At 40.4% G+C, this 14,990-nt stretch overlaps 1 protein-coding gene across 1 annotated transcript in view; it reads left to right on the forward strand.

Annotated features, from left to right (window-relative positions):
- Positions 1 to 5,434: 5,434 nt before the first annotated feature.
- The window catches only part of LINGO2 (leucine rich repeat and Ig domain containing 2), a 1,121,241-nt gene continuing 1,111,685 nt past the window's right edge, over positions 5,435 to 14,990 (forward strand). Inside the window, exon 1 of the mRNA XM_033122203.1 lies at positions 5,435 to 5,602. The gene's annotated coding sequence lies outside the window, so the exon portion shown is untranslated. The remainder of the gene's footprint in view (positions 5,603 to 14,990) is intronic.

Below are 14,990 nucleotides of genomic sequence, written 5' to 3' on the forward strand. Positions count from 1 at the left end.
GTTAACTATGAGCACAGTGTACATACAACGGATCTCTAGAAGGGATCTCTAGAATTAGGTTTAGATTAGGTTACGAGGGTGGGGCACTCGTGATGGGATTAGTGGCTTTATAGGAACAGAAATCTGTCTGTCTCTCTGTCTTCGTGCTAACTCACCAAGAAAAGGCTATATAAGAATGTAACAGAGAAGGTGGCAGTTAACATGAGATCGACTCTCTAGACAAATTTTCAAGTGTGCACCACAGTATAGTTAACTATGAGCACAGTGTACATACAACGGATCTCTAGAACTTACTCATACTGCATAATTGAAACTTTATAATAGTGTTCACTTCTTTTTTAACATAAGGATATCAACATGGAAATAAACAATGAAAAGTTTCCTATAACTATAGAAATTCATGGTGGCCTGACCCCCCTCCCTTCAAGGAAACTGATAACTCAGCATTTGGCATTCTAATGGTAATATTGCCTAGAAGGCAGGATCCTATTTTAACACATGAGAACTATACTGAACCAATGTTCCTAACCTTGAATCAATATTGATTAGATTGCATAAGAGCGAAAGAACATATTCCAAATTTGATATTTTCTTTTATTCAGTAGTAAATATATATAAATTCCCTTTCTCTGAATAATTGAAAATGTGGTGCCTGCCTATTTGAATAGAGCAAAGTGGTTAACGGTGCAGGCTTCAGAGTCAGGCAGATATAGGTTCTAATCTCAACTCACGTGTTGACAAAATAGCTTTGTGATCTTGGGTAAATTTGTATAAGCATTAATTTCCCTATAATTTGAGGATATAGATTTTAAATCAGTGGGTTGTAAAGAGGATCAACAGAAAATGTACATAGATCACATCTCACAGTAGTTACTAAATAAAAGGTAGCTTTCATCATCATCATTATTATATGCATCTATTCTGTGATAGATTCTGTACTAGATATTGGGAAACAGCAATGTATATGACACCATCCTTGCTCTCAGAGGTCTTAGTGCAGTGGGAAAGGCATACCAATAAACAAAGAATAACTTTAATAATAAAGCAATATACCAGTAGATAAATGCTACCTCCGGGGAAGAAGACAGTGTCCTGAATATACATTTCATACAGCAATTATCTTGAAGAGAAACAAAGTTCTAAAGAGATAAGAGTATCCATTGGAAGAGATACCATATATACCAACTTGGATTTTCATTTGTCAAAGAATGTAGAGAAATATACAACACTGGAAAAATGCAGCAGTTATTTTAACTTGGGGGGGTAGGTTTGGAAGGCTCTTGGATCTGGCAGTACCTTTGAATCTCAATAATTTCTTCTCCATAACATAGACAGATGAAGGGTATAGGAAATGAGGTAGATCTGCTGACCTTGAAGAGATTTGATTCTCTCCTTTATTATCAACTGTTTTTCTCCATAAAAGCAAAGTGTGAAAAGTGGGAGGGACAGGGTGATTCCTACCTTTCCCCCTTTTTTTGTACAACAAATAAGAAATGTGAATTCAGTTTGCAACAATCAAACATCACTGAGGAAACCGATTTTTTTCCCCTGGAGGAGTGAGAAGTGAATGCTTCTTGAAGAGGGTTCATAAATCCACAGGCTTTTTACTTTGTTGAAGGTGTTCGAATGTCAAAAATGCTGCCTACATATCTTGTAAGCCAAACAAACTCAAGAGAAATGAAAAGACTCCTCTGTGGCTGGTACATGACTCCACAATACTTCCCAGAACTGTAAGTCACATTTTAGGTATTAAATGTGTAAATGACCCGTTTATTTATTTTAAAGTAAGGTATTGGTAGCAGACACTGGCCTGCACCTTAGCAGCAACCATGACACAATTTCAAGTCAGAACCTTTTTGGAGAGGAGTCACTTCTGAATTCTGAGTTTTCTTCCGCCAAGCGAGTCTCTTGATTACAGTTCTGTAACTCTTGTCGAATAGCCTGCTGCAATCTTTTACTGTTAATTCATAGGTTTATGTAATGAGAAATCCTAAATTAGATGGCCTTTGTGGGAGATAATTTATTATACTTCTTATTGCCACTTCACTTCAATATCAGGCACAGTTGCTTATTAATTAGGAATAAGGATGAGAACACAAAGAAGCATCAAACCTTGTGGCAAGCAGAGAACTTACAGATTTATATCAGGTTCTAAAACACTGCGAACATCCTCTACCTGGAACTGTGTAAAAAGTCAGTATCCGAGACACATCTTGGGGTATTAAACCTAAAAAATCGCTGCTGGCAAACTCATACACGCAGAGATGAAATGCCTCTTTATCCATTAGCATGTCACCACCAAATTCATTGTCCACTTCATGCAGGCTCCGCGGTTTAGCTTTAAGTCCTTCCCTTTAGTGCATCAGACGGAAAGCTTCGGGTTCGCGTCCGTGCACTCCGAATCCCAGGTGTGGATCTGTGAGCCGTAGCCTTCTGTACCTACGCAAGTTAGCGGGCTGTTGCCAGAGGTCCCCTAAGCCTTGAGCGATTCATCACCCCCTGAAAACCCGAAGTCCCTCTTGGTCTCTGCTTCCTCCAGAGTCGGTTCACTCCGAATTCAATGCAGGTTCATCCCTGCTACTCGGTATTTGTCTTGTAGCCACCGGTCCGCAGATCCTGGTCGCGGCAACGCTCACCTTCGAATGCTCTGGAGAGATTTCTGAGCTGTGAGAAGCGCTACTAGAGTTCTTATCAACACATGTTTCATCTTTTGCGCCAAATCGTTTTCTTGATTCACTTTTGCGCTTCGGGGCTCCACGTTCAGCGTTTACCTACTGTCTTCCGGGCAAAGTCTACCGCTTTTCAACTTGAAGCGGACTCCCGGAGCGTGTCATGAGCCCCTGGTTCCAGAGACCTGGATGGAGACCGTGGCGGAGCGCCGCGCCCAGCGCCAGAGCAAAGGCACCCCGCACTAACCCCACGCTGCGCAACTTTTTCTTTCCTTCCCGCAGGTCCCACTCTGTGGAGGTTCGCGAAGCACCGAGTGAAAACAGAAACAAAAACCCGCAGCAATCCTCAGCCAGCCCGCGCTTGGGAAGGCAGAGGAACGCTCTGCTGGTTCATTGTCAGGAAGCAAACTCGCAGAGCACAAAGGCGAACCATGGTCAAAAACCAGAGGACAAAAGTTTACTTTCGGTGAGCAATTCCAGCAGCCCGATACGGGAAAGGCAAACTCCCAGTGGGAGGCTCTTTTCGTGGGAGTTGTGAATGGGCCTTGGATGCTTCTGGGAAAGAAGTCTCTCCGGCTTGGTAATTCTTCCTGGCTGTCGGGGGAAGAGGAAGAAGTTGGGACAGGAGGTAGCCAGAGACCCGAACAACTACTCCTGGTGCAAAACCTTGGAAATGGCTGCTGAAGGGGCTGGGTCTCCAGACTTCTAATCCCTCCCCTTTCTCCAGTTGAGTCTTTCACCTGATACCGTCCAGTTTACAGTATAAGCGTAGACCCCAAATTAGTCCAGTTCCAAAAGCTGGGCGTCACAAATTCCTAGCCAGCTCCTTTCAAGAAGATCTACACGAGCTTTAGGGGCTCCTTGGGGAAATCTTACATGAGGGAGTGGGCAGGAAAGGCGGGATGAGAGGGAGTTTTGTCCAGGGTACGATATACAGGCTCCTCTATTCGAAGGATTTTGGGGAGCCCCTCCGAGCTTCGCCGCTCCCTGCAGCAGCCACTTCAGTGCTCCACGAGAGGAGGGGCGGAGGTGGCCCTGGAGGTGGTGACAGGGTTAAGCTTTAGTCCCGCGACCTCCTTCAGGGTGCCGGGAGAGTAACTGGATTCCTGGAAGGAGCCGAGAAGCCGCGATCCCAGAGAGGGCAGGGACCTAGGAGGTGGCCAAAGGAACTTGAGGACTTGCATTCCGCTAACTAGTGAGGAGTGATTGAGTCTTCCGGTCATCTTCATCCTTGGAAACCCTGCTCCTAATTGCGCCTCCCGACCTCTTGCTATCCGCTAGCCTGGGGCGGCCGCCTTGGGGTTGGGCGTGCGTGTATCGCTGCGCGCGCGCGTGTGCTCAGCCCGCGCGCTGAGCCGGGCCGCCGGGACACAGCCGCCCGCGGCCCGCCGCCTGCCTGGTGTCGCTCCTCCTTGCAGCCACCTCCTAGGAGCCTCTTCACCTGGCGTTCGCCGCCCGGCGCCCAGCGCTCGCATAGCCCCGCTCCGCCGCCGCTGCTTCAGCTCAAAGTTTCAGCGCAGACACCTTGGCGAAGGAAGGGCTGCCCAGGGAGATGGGTGTCTGACGCTGTGCTTTGGAGTGGTTTTGCTCACAGCACCTCTCCGCCTTGTCCCCGCCTAATCCCAGCAGAGTAGAAGATTTTCCAAATTAAGACGAGAGAAGGGGTGGGGTATCATTAAGAGAAAGAGAGAGGAGCGGCCACAACTGAGAATATCCATTTCTTTCCTGCCTGATGCTCGGAAATTGACTCATGGGCCTTTGGGGTTAAATACAATTAAATAGAAAGCCAAGTTGACCGAGGAGGGGCTGGGAGACTTCCGGGTGCCAGTAAGGTTGTCCCCGTCTCCGTTTCCACCGGCGTGAAGATTTGGAGGCGCCTGCAGTTCGAGGGCTTTTAACCACCATCCTTTCCTGATCTCTTTGGAAGGAAAAGCCGGCAGAGCAGAGGGAGGGGGCGAGTCAAGGAAAAACCTCTGGACTTGTGAGCGTCGCAGCCTCGGCTTTGGATTTTAAGGACAGGAAAGAGAATTCACAGCGTATCAAGGTAAGCAGCAAAACCGCTGCCTGCATGCCAGGAAGAATAACTTCAATAGAGGTTGGGGAGAAGGTGTGTGCAGGGGGGTTAAGGCAAGTTAGGGTGATGTCTCTGGGCGTTGCCATGGGATTGCACACCCCCAGTGAAAGGCTTGGGGAAGGCTAGTCCGGTAGCAGCGGGTGCCGCCGGTGCCCCCACGGGAGGCAGCAAGCCGGAGGATGTGTCCTGACCTTATACTTTTTGGAACCTATTGGAAATAGATATCGAGCTGAGCGGTCTGTCCAGGCTGATTTACAGCGTGCATTTGTGTGTGTGTGTGTGTGTGTGTGTGTGTGTGTGTGTTTCCGGCCAGATTTTTTTTTTTTTATTAGCACCGCAGACCCACCCCCTCGTTGCCATAGAGCTCCATGGGCACCGGTCAGCGCCGCTAGGACGCGGTGGCAGGTGAGCCTAGCGCAGGTGGGCAGGTGGGCAGGTGGAGGTGGCGGCTGCATCCGGTCCGCGGATTGAGGGGCGCGCGAAGCCCACGCCACCGCCCGCCTGGCTTCCTGAAGCCGGCGTCCGAGCCCCGGCGCCGCAGGTCTGCTGCGGTTCCCTTCGCCTCCGCTAGAGGCTCCCAGCGGGCGCCGCGGAGCCGGTGGGTGTGGGGGCGCCGGGAGGCGGAGGGCGAGCGCCGGGAGCCGGCGTGCCCGCGGGGTGGCGGAGCGGGCGCGGCAGAGGGAGGCGAGCCCGTCTGGGGCGGGGGACCTGATCCAGAGTCCCGGCGCGCCGGCTGGCTGTGACCAGAGCTGCGGGGACGCGGGTCCGAATTCGGGCTGAGCTTGGGAAAGCTGTGCCCTGAGCCGGAGCCACTTCGGGGACACGATCCTGGCTCGCGCCCTGAGGGCAGTCCCGGGAGGTAATGTGCTCTTTCTCCACTCTCTTCCCCCCCTCCCGCCGGTTCTTGATAAATTCTCTGAGAAATAGCCCAGGTGGGAAGGCGTGGAGGGTGCGGGTCTGTGGGGTCTTTATCTAAAGGTGCCTTTCAGTCTTGCTCCGTGGAGCTTCGTGGAATACGTATTCGAACTAATCCTTTATTTCCCCCGCCTCCCCTGAATATCCGCCTGCTTTAGGGGAAGTTTTCTGCCGAGTGTGCCTGATGCCTGCTCTTTGGGCTAGGCTGCCCCGAGGCGAGCGAGGGGACCTGCTGTGCTGCCCCCGAGCCGCAGTGGACTGGAGTGCGCGACTCCAGGGGTGGGGTGTGGTGGAGAAGAGATTACCACACCCTCTTCTCTGCCTCCCCTTTCCTTTTCACCTGGTGGTGAAGTCTCACCATCTAGCATTTTACTGATTTCCTTTCCCAAGGGATTGTCTCTGAGAACAGAGCAAAGCTGCTGAAAGACTTGGAGAGAGAGAGAAAGATGAGAAGGGAAGTCATTGCCAGAACATCAGGGGAGGAAGGAGGGTGAAGTTAAGCTTTCGTTTAGGGGGGCGGGGGGAGTGCTGGGGAGTAGCCTCGGAGTTCCTCTGATTTGATGAAGTCTGATTCATTCCACATTTCACACCGTCTTTATCATCATCCTTGCTCCAGCCAGTCACAAAAATCATTTCTGCTAGGTTTTGCTTTGGGCATGGTGGGCTCTGAATATGTTTGATGATTGTGTCTAAGCCAAAAATTAAATAAATAAATAAATAAAAAGTGAGTATTGCATGTGCTTGGCACGATTACACCATGTCTATCAGGAAGCTGGCAATATATGTATTTTTTTTTTTAGTGTGCTGTGTTGTGTTTGTGCCATATATGGTCATTTTACACTCAGTATTGCAGTTTTAGAGTCCTCGAAAGGTGGCTCTTAACAAACACGACTGGTGATATTAAACCTCTTGCCGAATCATATGAAGGCAGACAGAAAATGTGACGGGGCGTTGAATATTCTAGGAATACTAAATAAAAGCTGAGATGCAGCCTTTGGGAACTATTGGGTCACATACTGAGAGTGAAAAATAGTCTTCAGACATGAGAAGTGGTGGTTAACATTTTAAAAGAAGGGGATGTTCTTCAGTGCACTATCCTCATCCTCCAGTAGCCTGCATACTTCCAACACAGTAAGAGTGTGAGGCAGAAAAAAATGAAGCACTTCCTGCTGAAAATCAGCAAAATGTTCCCTGAGATGCTGGCAGGTATTTACCTTAAGAATTTGAATGGAATGGATTGTCTCTTGATGATGACTGACGTGGTTTTGGTTATCATTTATATGTAGGGCATCTATTATTTTTGATTAAGGTAAATATGTAACTTAATGTTATATAATAAGTGTAACTGAGTGGAATTGGAAACAGGCCGATTTACTGATGTATGTCATTCCAGAATGACACATAGCATGATTCCCAGGAAGATTTATATAAAGTTTGTCATTCAAGTATTACATTGGATAGAGCTCTGTGGAGAAGGCAAGAATGCATATCCTGCTGAAATCTCAAAAAGGATGGCTTATGTTCTTAACATATACTGTTTTAGAAATGTTATTATGTGACAAAATGCTACTCATCTAAATATAGTTATCTGCATGTGTAAGCACAAATTATTTATTTGTTGAAATGAATTAACCAAGACAAATACATATTAAAGGCTCATTTTTTTTTTTCCTGAAAGACACCTCTGAAACCAGAGGAAGATCTGCTAGTATTAAGAATCTGTATATATGATGCGTAAGAGATATTGTGTTTCCTGGCATTTGATTGAATCAAACTAGTGAGGCTGGTTTGTAACCTCAAATTCAGTTTAGGACTCAATCTCTAAAGATTATTTTTTTTCTTTTTTCTTTTCCCTCTAATAAGTGTGATTTTAAAAGAGGCCAAACACTGAAGTGCCGTGGACCTGAAAACCGTTTGATTCCTCTGAAACTTCATGTCAAGAATAAGAAGTGATAGGATGTTGTCACAAATTAATTGGCTTGATACTTCAATTAACAAATGATTCTTATCTGGCTTTGGTAGTCATTATGGTTGATTTCATTTGGTCCCTAGATATTCTGTGAAAGGACTCTAGGTGGAAATGTTTTCCTGTAGTACAAGGAGAGGAGGTCACTACATGCAAAATGGCTTGTCAGTTATCGATTCTGATTCTCCAATTTGGTTGCATTTTATTCATATGCAAAATGGAAAATTGAAAAAAGAATCAGTTTTCTGAATTTACATGAGTTTTTCCCTCTTTGTCGTAGCCCTCAACCTCTGGGTACTCCATTTATAATTTTGATGAGGAACTATGTCCCCAAGCCCCTTCCATTTATGGTTTAGGGGCTACTTTGGTGTTGAGAACTTTAAGAACTATTGAGTCATACAAGATCATATTTCCTGAAAGAAAATCAATTGAGCTTAAAAAAGATGTTTGACAAGGAAATGAAAGGAGAATAGGAGACAGGTTAAATACTAGGCAAAAGGTTTACCCATCTAACTGCATGTATCTCTATGATTTCTTCCTTTAGTAATCATTTTTTTTTGTTTAAAAATCTATTTCTATTATTTATTTCCATCTTTCCTTTTTTCTTCCTTCTTTTCTTACTTCCTTCTTCCCCATCCCCTCCCTCCTTTCTTTCATCATTCTCTCTCTCTCTCTCTCTCTCTCTCTCTCTCTCTCTCTCTCTCTCTTTCTCTCTCTATTTAAATATTTCCTTCAGAAAGAAATCTATGACAAATTATGGTTATTTTACAATTATCAGTCCATAATTCATTTTTAAATGGTAGGTAGTCTTAAAATATTGATTATTCCATTTATTTTAAAATTTTGTACAGAAAAAAATTTATAATGTGGGGTTGATTCTTTAGGGAGTACAAGTCATCAGTTGATTATTACCTCTTATGTGGATGACTGCTGTGTATTGTTGCAACTCCACTGGCGTCTGCTTTTGGAGAAGCATACAAGCATGGATAGTAGTTACTGGAGAGAAATGGACTGCCATGAAACATGGTGCATTTGTCTTTCAGTGACTTAGTTCCCTGTAGTGAATACACTCTTCATGTGCATAATGGTCAACATAATCAAATCTGAAATGTTCAGATGAAGCAAATAGTTGAGCCATACTAGTGTCCAGAAGCCTCCCAAGAGAAACTAATTCAGTACCACCAGGAGGCAGCATGAATAAGTAGGAAAAACTCTTACTTTGGCAAAGAAGACTTGAATTCTACTTCTATCTCTTATGACTACTGGTGTCACTTTTGAAAAGCTCTTGTATTTTCCTAAGGCTCAGTGTTGAATTCTGTAAAATGGGGAAATGTAATATCTACCTACTCTCTTCTTATGTTTAAAATTTTCACCACACCTAGATTTAAGCTTTGGAAAAAGAAAAAAAAAATACCTTTCAGGTGCCAAGTACATGCCAGGCGTTATAATCCTTGATAGAGAAGTAAATGAAATATATTTAAAGAATACTGTAAAACTTCCGTAATGGAAGATGGAGTTCGATATGCAATTGATGAGAGGATGTTTTGTATTTTTTTTTCCTGGAGGATTAACAAGTATCATGAAAGTAAGCTTTAAATTAATATATACCTATATATGATGATTTTCTCAAAGTTACTAATATGGTAAAAATTGTGAGACATAAAATCTGTTCTGGCATTTGAGCTGTGTTTAGACTTGTGATGATAAAGAAGAGGAAAAAGGAAAGAAGAGTAAATTTTTTGAAAAATGAAGTTTCAATGGAGTGCCCTTCTTCCTTTTTTTGTAGCATTCTACATTTTTCTTCTTCTGTATAGTTAATATGAAACAAATAGCAATCACTGTTGATTTCATTAAGTCTATTACCCAATTTCCATGAACACTTTAAAAATATTTAGCTTGTGAAACGTTGATTCAATGGTTTAATTTGTGAACTTGGAAACAAAATTAATGTAATATCTTAGTTTTTACAATGGAATTTGCCCAGGAAAGCTAATAGTCTATTGGTCCTATTTTATTTTAGTGACTTACATGCTAATTATATTACTGATGTTGTTTTCATCAGGTGACTTAGTCAGAAACTAAATGGTAGGTATTAAATGACTCAGTGATTTGAATAAAATTTTAAAAGCTCCATTGAAATAATTATGTGCTCTTTTGATAAAATATGAGGCCTGCTAGGATTTGAAACTAGAATAAACTTTGTTGCTTTTAAAGAAGTATTCACTAGTTAATATAAAGAACAGCCTATACAGCCTCTCTTTACTGGTTGTAAGAATAAGTCAAATACCATTTCCTTCCCTAGAATTTTAGTGTCATTGTCAATATAAATTATGAATATATTTTCTCTAGTAATAATAGTAAGACTAAATGCAAACCTAGTAACCTAGCCTAGAAAACAACAACAACAACAACAACAACAACAAATATATATATATATATGTATAAATTTGCAGATATAATAAAACATAATATGAAATTGTCTATAAAGAGATAATTTTTGACTTTAGGAAAATAATTACCAAATTTCAGTGTAACAGAAATACATATGCAAAAAATCTAAGATTCCCAGCACATTTCAGTTTCTAGGTGTAGCACTAGAGAGTGTTTGAAATGGATTCTAAATTGAACTGCATAAGAGGATTTTGTGTCTTCATACAGTCTCATTCTATTATAATGTAACTGTGGTTAGCTGCAAGAGACCTATCTAGTAGCCAGCGTGAAGGGAAATAATTAGCATAAAAACTGTATTGCTCCTGGTGTACCAGGGGAGCCAGCACAGTGCCTTGTGATAAATGTTGATTTTGAAATGGTGGGCTTCATTTGTCAAAAGGAAAGAACCTATATCCTCCCAACTATTTTTACTTTACTTTGCTATAATAATGTATGTTGATATATAGTAAATATATTAGATATCATCATTACATATTATATAAATATAATTTATATTGTATTATATATTATATATTTAATATATGTTACATATATTATTTGTATTGTATTTTTTATATATGTATATATGTATATGTATACACATAAATACTTTTATATATGTATATTTTTATATATATATATGTATAGACATATACTACAGGTATCTTTATGTATACTATACTTTATGTATATTCAAACATATATCCATATATATATATATATATATATATACACATACTTCTAAAAGCAGTCTTTGGTTCTTGCAAAGATATATCCTTGACTGCCACTCACTGCTTAAGCATGTAATTATCAATTGCAAATTGCTTCTCTTTATGATTTACCTTCAATTGCATTTGCAGGTAAATGTTAAAACCCTAGCTTTGGTCTCAGTCAAATTCACATGAATTAATACATAAATATTTACTGATGTTAAAGTGATTTTTCTGTGTGATGGTCAAGATATAATGATGTGTGTGAATTGGTCCTTGTTCTTAAGAACCTTGTGATCTTGTTATGGAGATAAGGCAAAAGTGGTGGTAAGCTAAGAAGAGATGGAATAGTCTACCAACTCATTCAGAAAATTCTTGTTACGAGTATGTATCTATTGTCCACAAGACTATACAATATAATAATACAAGAGCTGTGTCACCAGACAGTTCAGAATAGGGTGAAGTGAGACTAGCGTGGGAATTCATAAAGGGGGAAGAAATTGGTCTGAGGTGAGTGGAATGTAAACAATGAATATATAACCGTATTAATAATTGAAGCAATGCAAATTAACACAATAGTGAAATAGTCTTGCTGATAAGTTGGGACAAAGATAAAATCACTGATAGATTCTATGTGTAGGTAATGGAGTAGGGAAATTATATATATTTGGAAACCTTGTGAACTGGTACAACCCTTCTGGAGTGAAATTTAAATAATTAATTTTTAAATATCTATTATATTTTACATGTTCATAATAATTGGCTTCATAGTTCCTGTTCTAGGAATTTATCCTCAGAAATGCTCTCCTGAATCTGCAAAGATATATTATGTGCACTCAAAAAGAAATATATAACCTGGATGGTTTCATATATTTTAAAGGAAGTGTATTTGTATTTAAAACCTTTCTATGCCAGATCAACTGGTGCATAGATAAACAAAATGAGCTATATCCACACTATGGAATAATACTCAGCAATGAAAAAAAATAATGAAGTACTAACACATGCTACAACATGAATAAAGCCTCAAAAACATGATGCCGAATGAAAGAAGCTAGACGCAAAAGACCACGTGTTGTATGCTTCCATTTATATAAAATGTCCAGGAAAGAAAGTCTACAGAATTAGATTGGGTTTGCCTGGCATTGGGAGTGAGATGGTGAGTGACTGCAAGTGGGCACAAGGGATCTTTTGGGATGATGCAACTGTTCTGTAATCAGATTGTGGTGATGGCTGCAGAAATATGTAAATTTACTAAAAATCCTTGTGTTGTTCACATAAATTGAGTACATTTAATGGTATATAAATTATGTCACAATACAACTGTTAAAATATACCCCAAATTCATAAGAAAACAATACCATAAAGTCTTCAAACGAAGTAAGCCCCAGGCACAGATGACCTCACTGTAAATAAAATCTTCTGAACATTTCAGGAGGGGTAACACCAATTCTATTCAATCTTTTCCAGGAAGTTGTAGAAGAAGGAACACTTCCCAACTTATCCTATAAGAGCAACATTACCCAGATACCAACATCAAAAAAAGTCATTGTAAAAATAGAAAACTAAAAAATAATAAAAAAAATAGAAAACTACAGCTCAATATCTTTATGAACATAAACATAAACATTCTTCACAAAACTTTAGCAAATATAAATCAACAGTACATAAAAAGATAATACATCATGACCAAGTTGGGTTCATTCCGAAAATGCAGTGTTGGTTTAACATTAAAAAATCGATCAACATAATTGACCATATTAACAGAGTAACAGGGTAAAACTATGTGATCATCTCAATAGATGTCACAGAAAGTATTTGAGAAAATCCAGCACTTACTCCTCTTGATAAAAACTCTTAGTGTATATTCTAGGAGAATAAGTGAACTTCAACTTGATATAGAATATCTGCAATAAGCCTATGGCTGATATGATACTTAGTGGTGAAAGAACAAATGCTTTTCCTCTAATTTCTGGAGCAAGGCAGGAATGTCTGCTCTCATCACTTCTACTCAACATTATAATGGAAAATTCTAGCCAATGGGGTAAGGCAAGAAGAAAACTCCTAAAGGCAGACAGGTTGTAAAAGAGGAAGCAAAACTGTTTAAGCACATACTTATTGAAGAAGTTTTAAAAATCCAAACATCCCATGGGAATATAGTTAAATACACTTCAGAATACTCAGACAATGATTTTTATGTTGCTTGTTTAGTAAGAAGGCAAATGGAATGTTACAGTTCTTTAAATACCATTGTGGTGAGATCTCTAAGATATATTGTTAAGGAGAAAAACGTGGTTGTAGAACAACGCTTAGTCTATGGTAGATGGATTGATTCATTCAAGAGTTATTTATTTTATATCTCCTAGTTTCAAACACTGGGGTAAGCCCTGGGTAATATATAGTCTGTGGGAAGGGGGCAGATATATAATCTTGCCGTTGAGAGACTTAACAGGCTAATGTGGGAAAATCTTATGAGCAACTGAAAAGAACTTAATATATAATGAGAATTTGTGTTATATGCATGTAAGAAACTAAGTAGAATGTCTTGGATTAACCCAGAAGGGTTGGGGGAGAGACAGGAAGATTTCTGTAAGAGGAGTGTGGTAGCTAGTGAGCAATCAGCAAAGTCTTTTTATAATAGAGAAATCCAAATCATTCTTTCCTATTTCACTATATTTCCCTTTGTGTCCAGTAACTAATCTATCTATTTTCTTAGGAATACGTGCTATAATTCCCTATAACACTAATTTCCTTGTGTTGTTAACACTATTCTCACTTGGAATAATCGCCATATTACCACTGGCATTTGTTGAGTACCTACTATGAACACATGCATCATCCTAAATGCTAGATATTTACAGTTGCTTGAGGCATATCTTTGTTCATTTATTTAATCTAATTGAAGCTCTTTTCTTCTAAAAACAATCACACCATAAAATCATTCCCTGTTACAGAAATGCATAATTTACAATGTGAAAGAGCTTCCTGGGGCTCCCTTTCACCCAAAACTTTGACAAAGTAGGAAGCTACATTGCACAAGAAATGAGAGAAGACTAAGACTGAGTACCGTGTGGGTTAGAGGCAGGAGGATTAAGTGACCAGAGACCAGAGTCACCTTGAGAGGAGAGATGGCAAATGGGAATTTTTCAAGTACAGTATTGTATTTTGTGCAATGTCGCTGCTTTCTGTGATCTCAAAATCTTTAGCAAAACCACACAAGTCTTAGTAATATTGATGCGATTGGATTCCTGGTAGAGGCTAATAACAGAGCTTATGTTTGTGTCAAAGTTGGAGAAGCAGTACCAAATAGCCAGCTTGCGTGGATCAGATAGTACTAGCAGCTGTGTGCATCACAGGCACTCCTGCCTGGGGTCTTTTCCATGTATACCCGTAGCTGTCAAGTCCATTTACCCATTTCCTGGATCCATGCCTTCCAACAGATCCCCTTCAAGTGGTTGTTTCACACATCCTGAAGCATTGCCGCCTGTAGCAGATTTCTGTGTCTCTGTGCATAACTTAATTCATAGTTTTCATTGTTTTACATAAAAACTCATTCTACCTAACTAAATTGTGTTGATGGCACTCCATTGCCCTTTCTTTCCTAAAGAACTTTTTGATACAAAGAATTCTAGAGAGCATGCTATAACATATTCATGTGTTAGTGATATTATTTTTGTAGATGCTAAAATTAGGAAGAAAGCATTTATGGTGGTTCTATATTCAAGAATCCCACAGGTAACTACCTAAACTTTCAATAAAAATGTAGTATATCTTTGGCAGAGAAACTATAAGTACCGGTAAAAATGAAGTGTTTTGTCATTCATTACACTTGAAAATAGGTATAAAATATATTGATGAAATTAATGTGAAATATGAGATGAAATAAATTCTGCATGTTCTTTGTAGGTGCTTCTATAGCGTAGCAAGGTACTTAGGTCTGGGGGACTGTTGAGAAGAGGTGGATTGGATGACTGTCCTATTGGATCTGGAGCTTCTGCTCCTGTTTATCAATTTATAGGTGCAACTACTATGGATTTTGGGAATAAAGCTAAAATTGTTACTATCAGGCTCAGAAAAGAAGGTTCAGTGATCAAAGTTTAAGGGAGAGTGTGCAGTTTAATTCAGTAGAAATTAATGATTTAAAATTACAGCTTTAGAATATGGATGACAATTAGATGTTTTGTCACTAGTAATAGTAGAAAACCATGGAGAAGTTATTTGCATTT

This window comes from Rhinolophus ferrumequinum, chromosome 12 (assembly GCF_004115265.2).
Source record: "Rhinolophus ferrumequinum isolate MPI-CBG mRhiFer1 chromosome 12, mRhiFer1_v1.p, whole genome shotgun sequence".
Taxonomy (NCBI): domain Eukaryota; kingdom Metazoa; phylum Chordata; class Mammalia; order Chiroptera; family Rhinolophidae; genus Rhinolophus; species Rhinolophus ferrumequinum.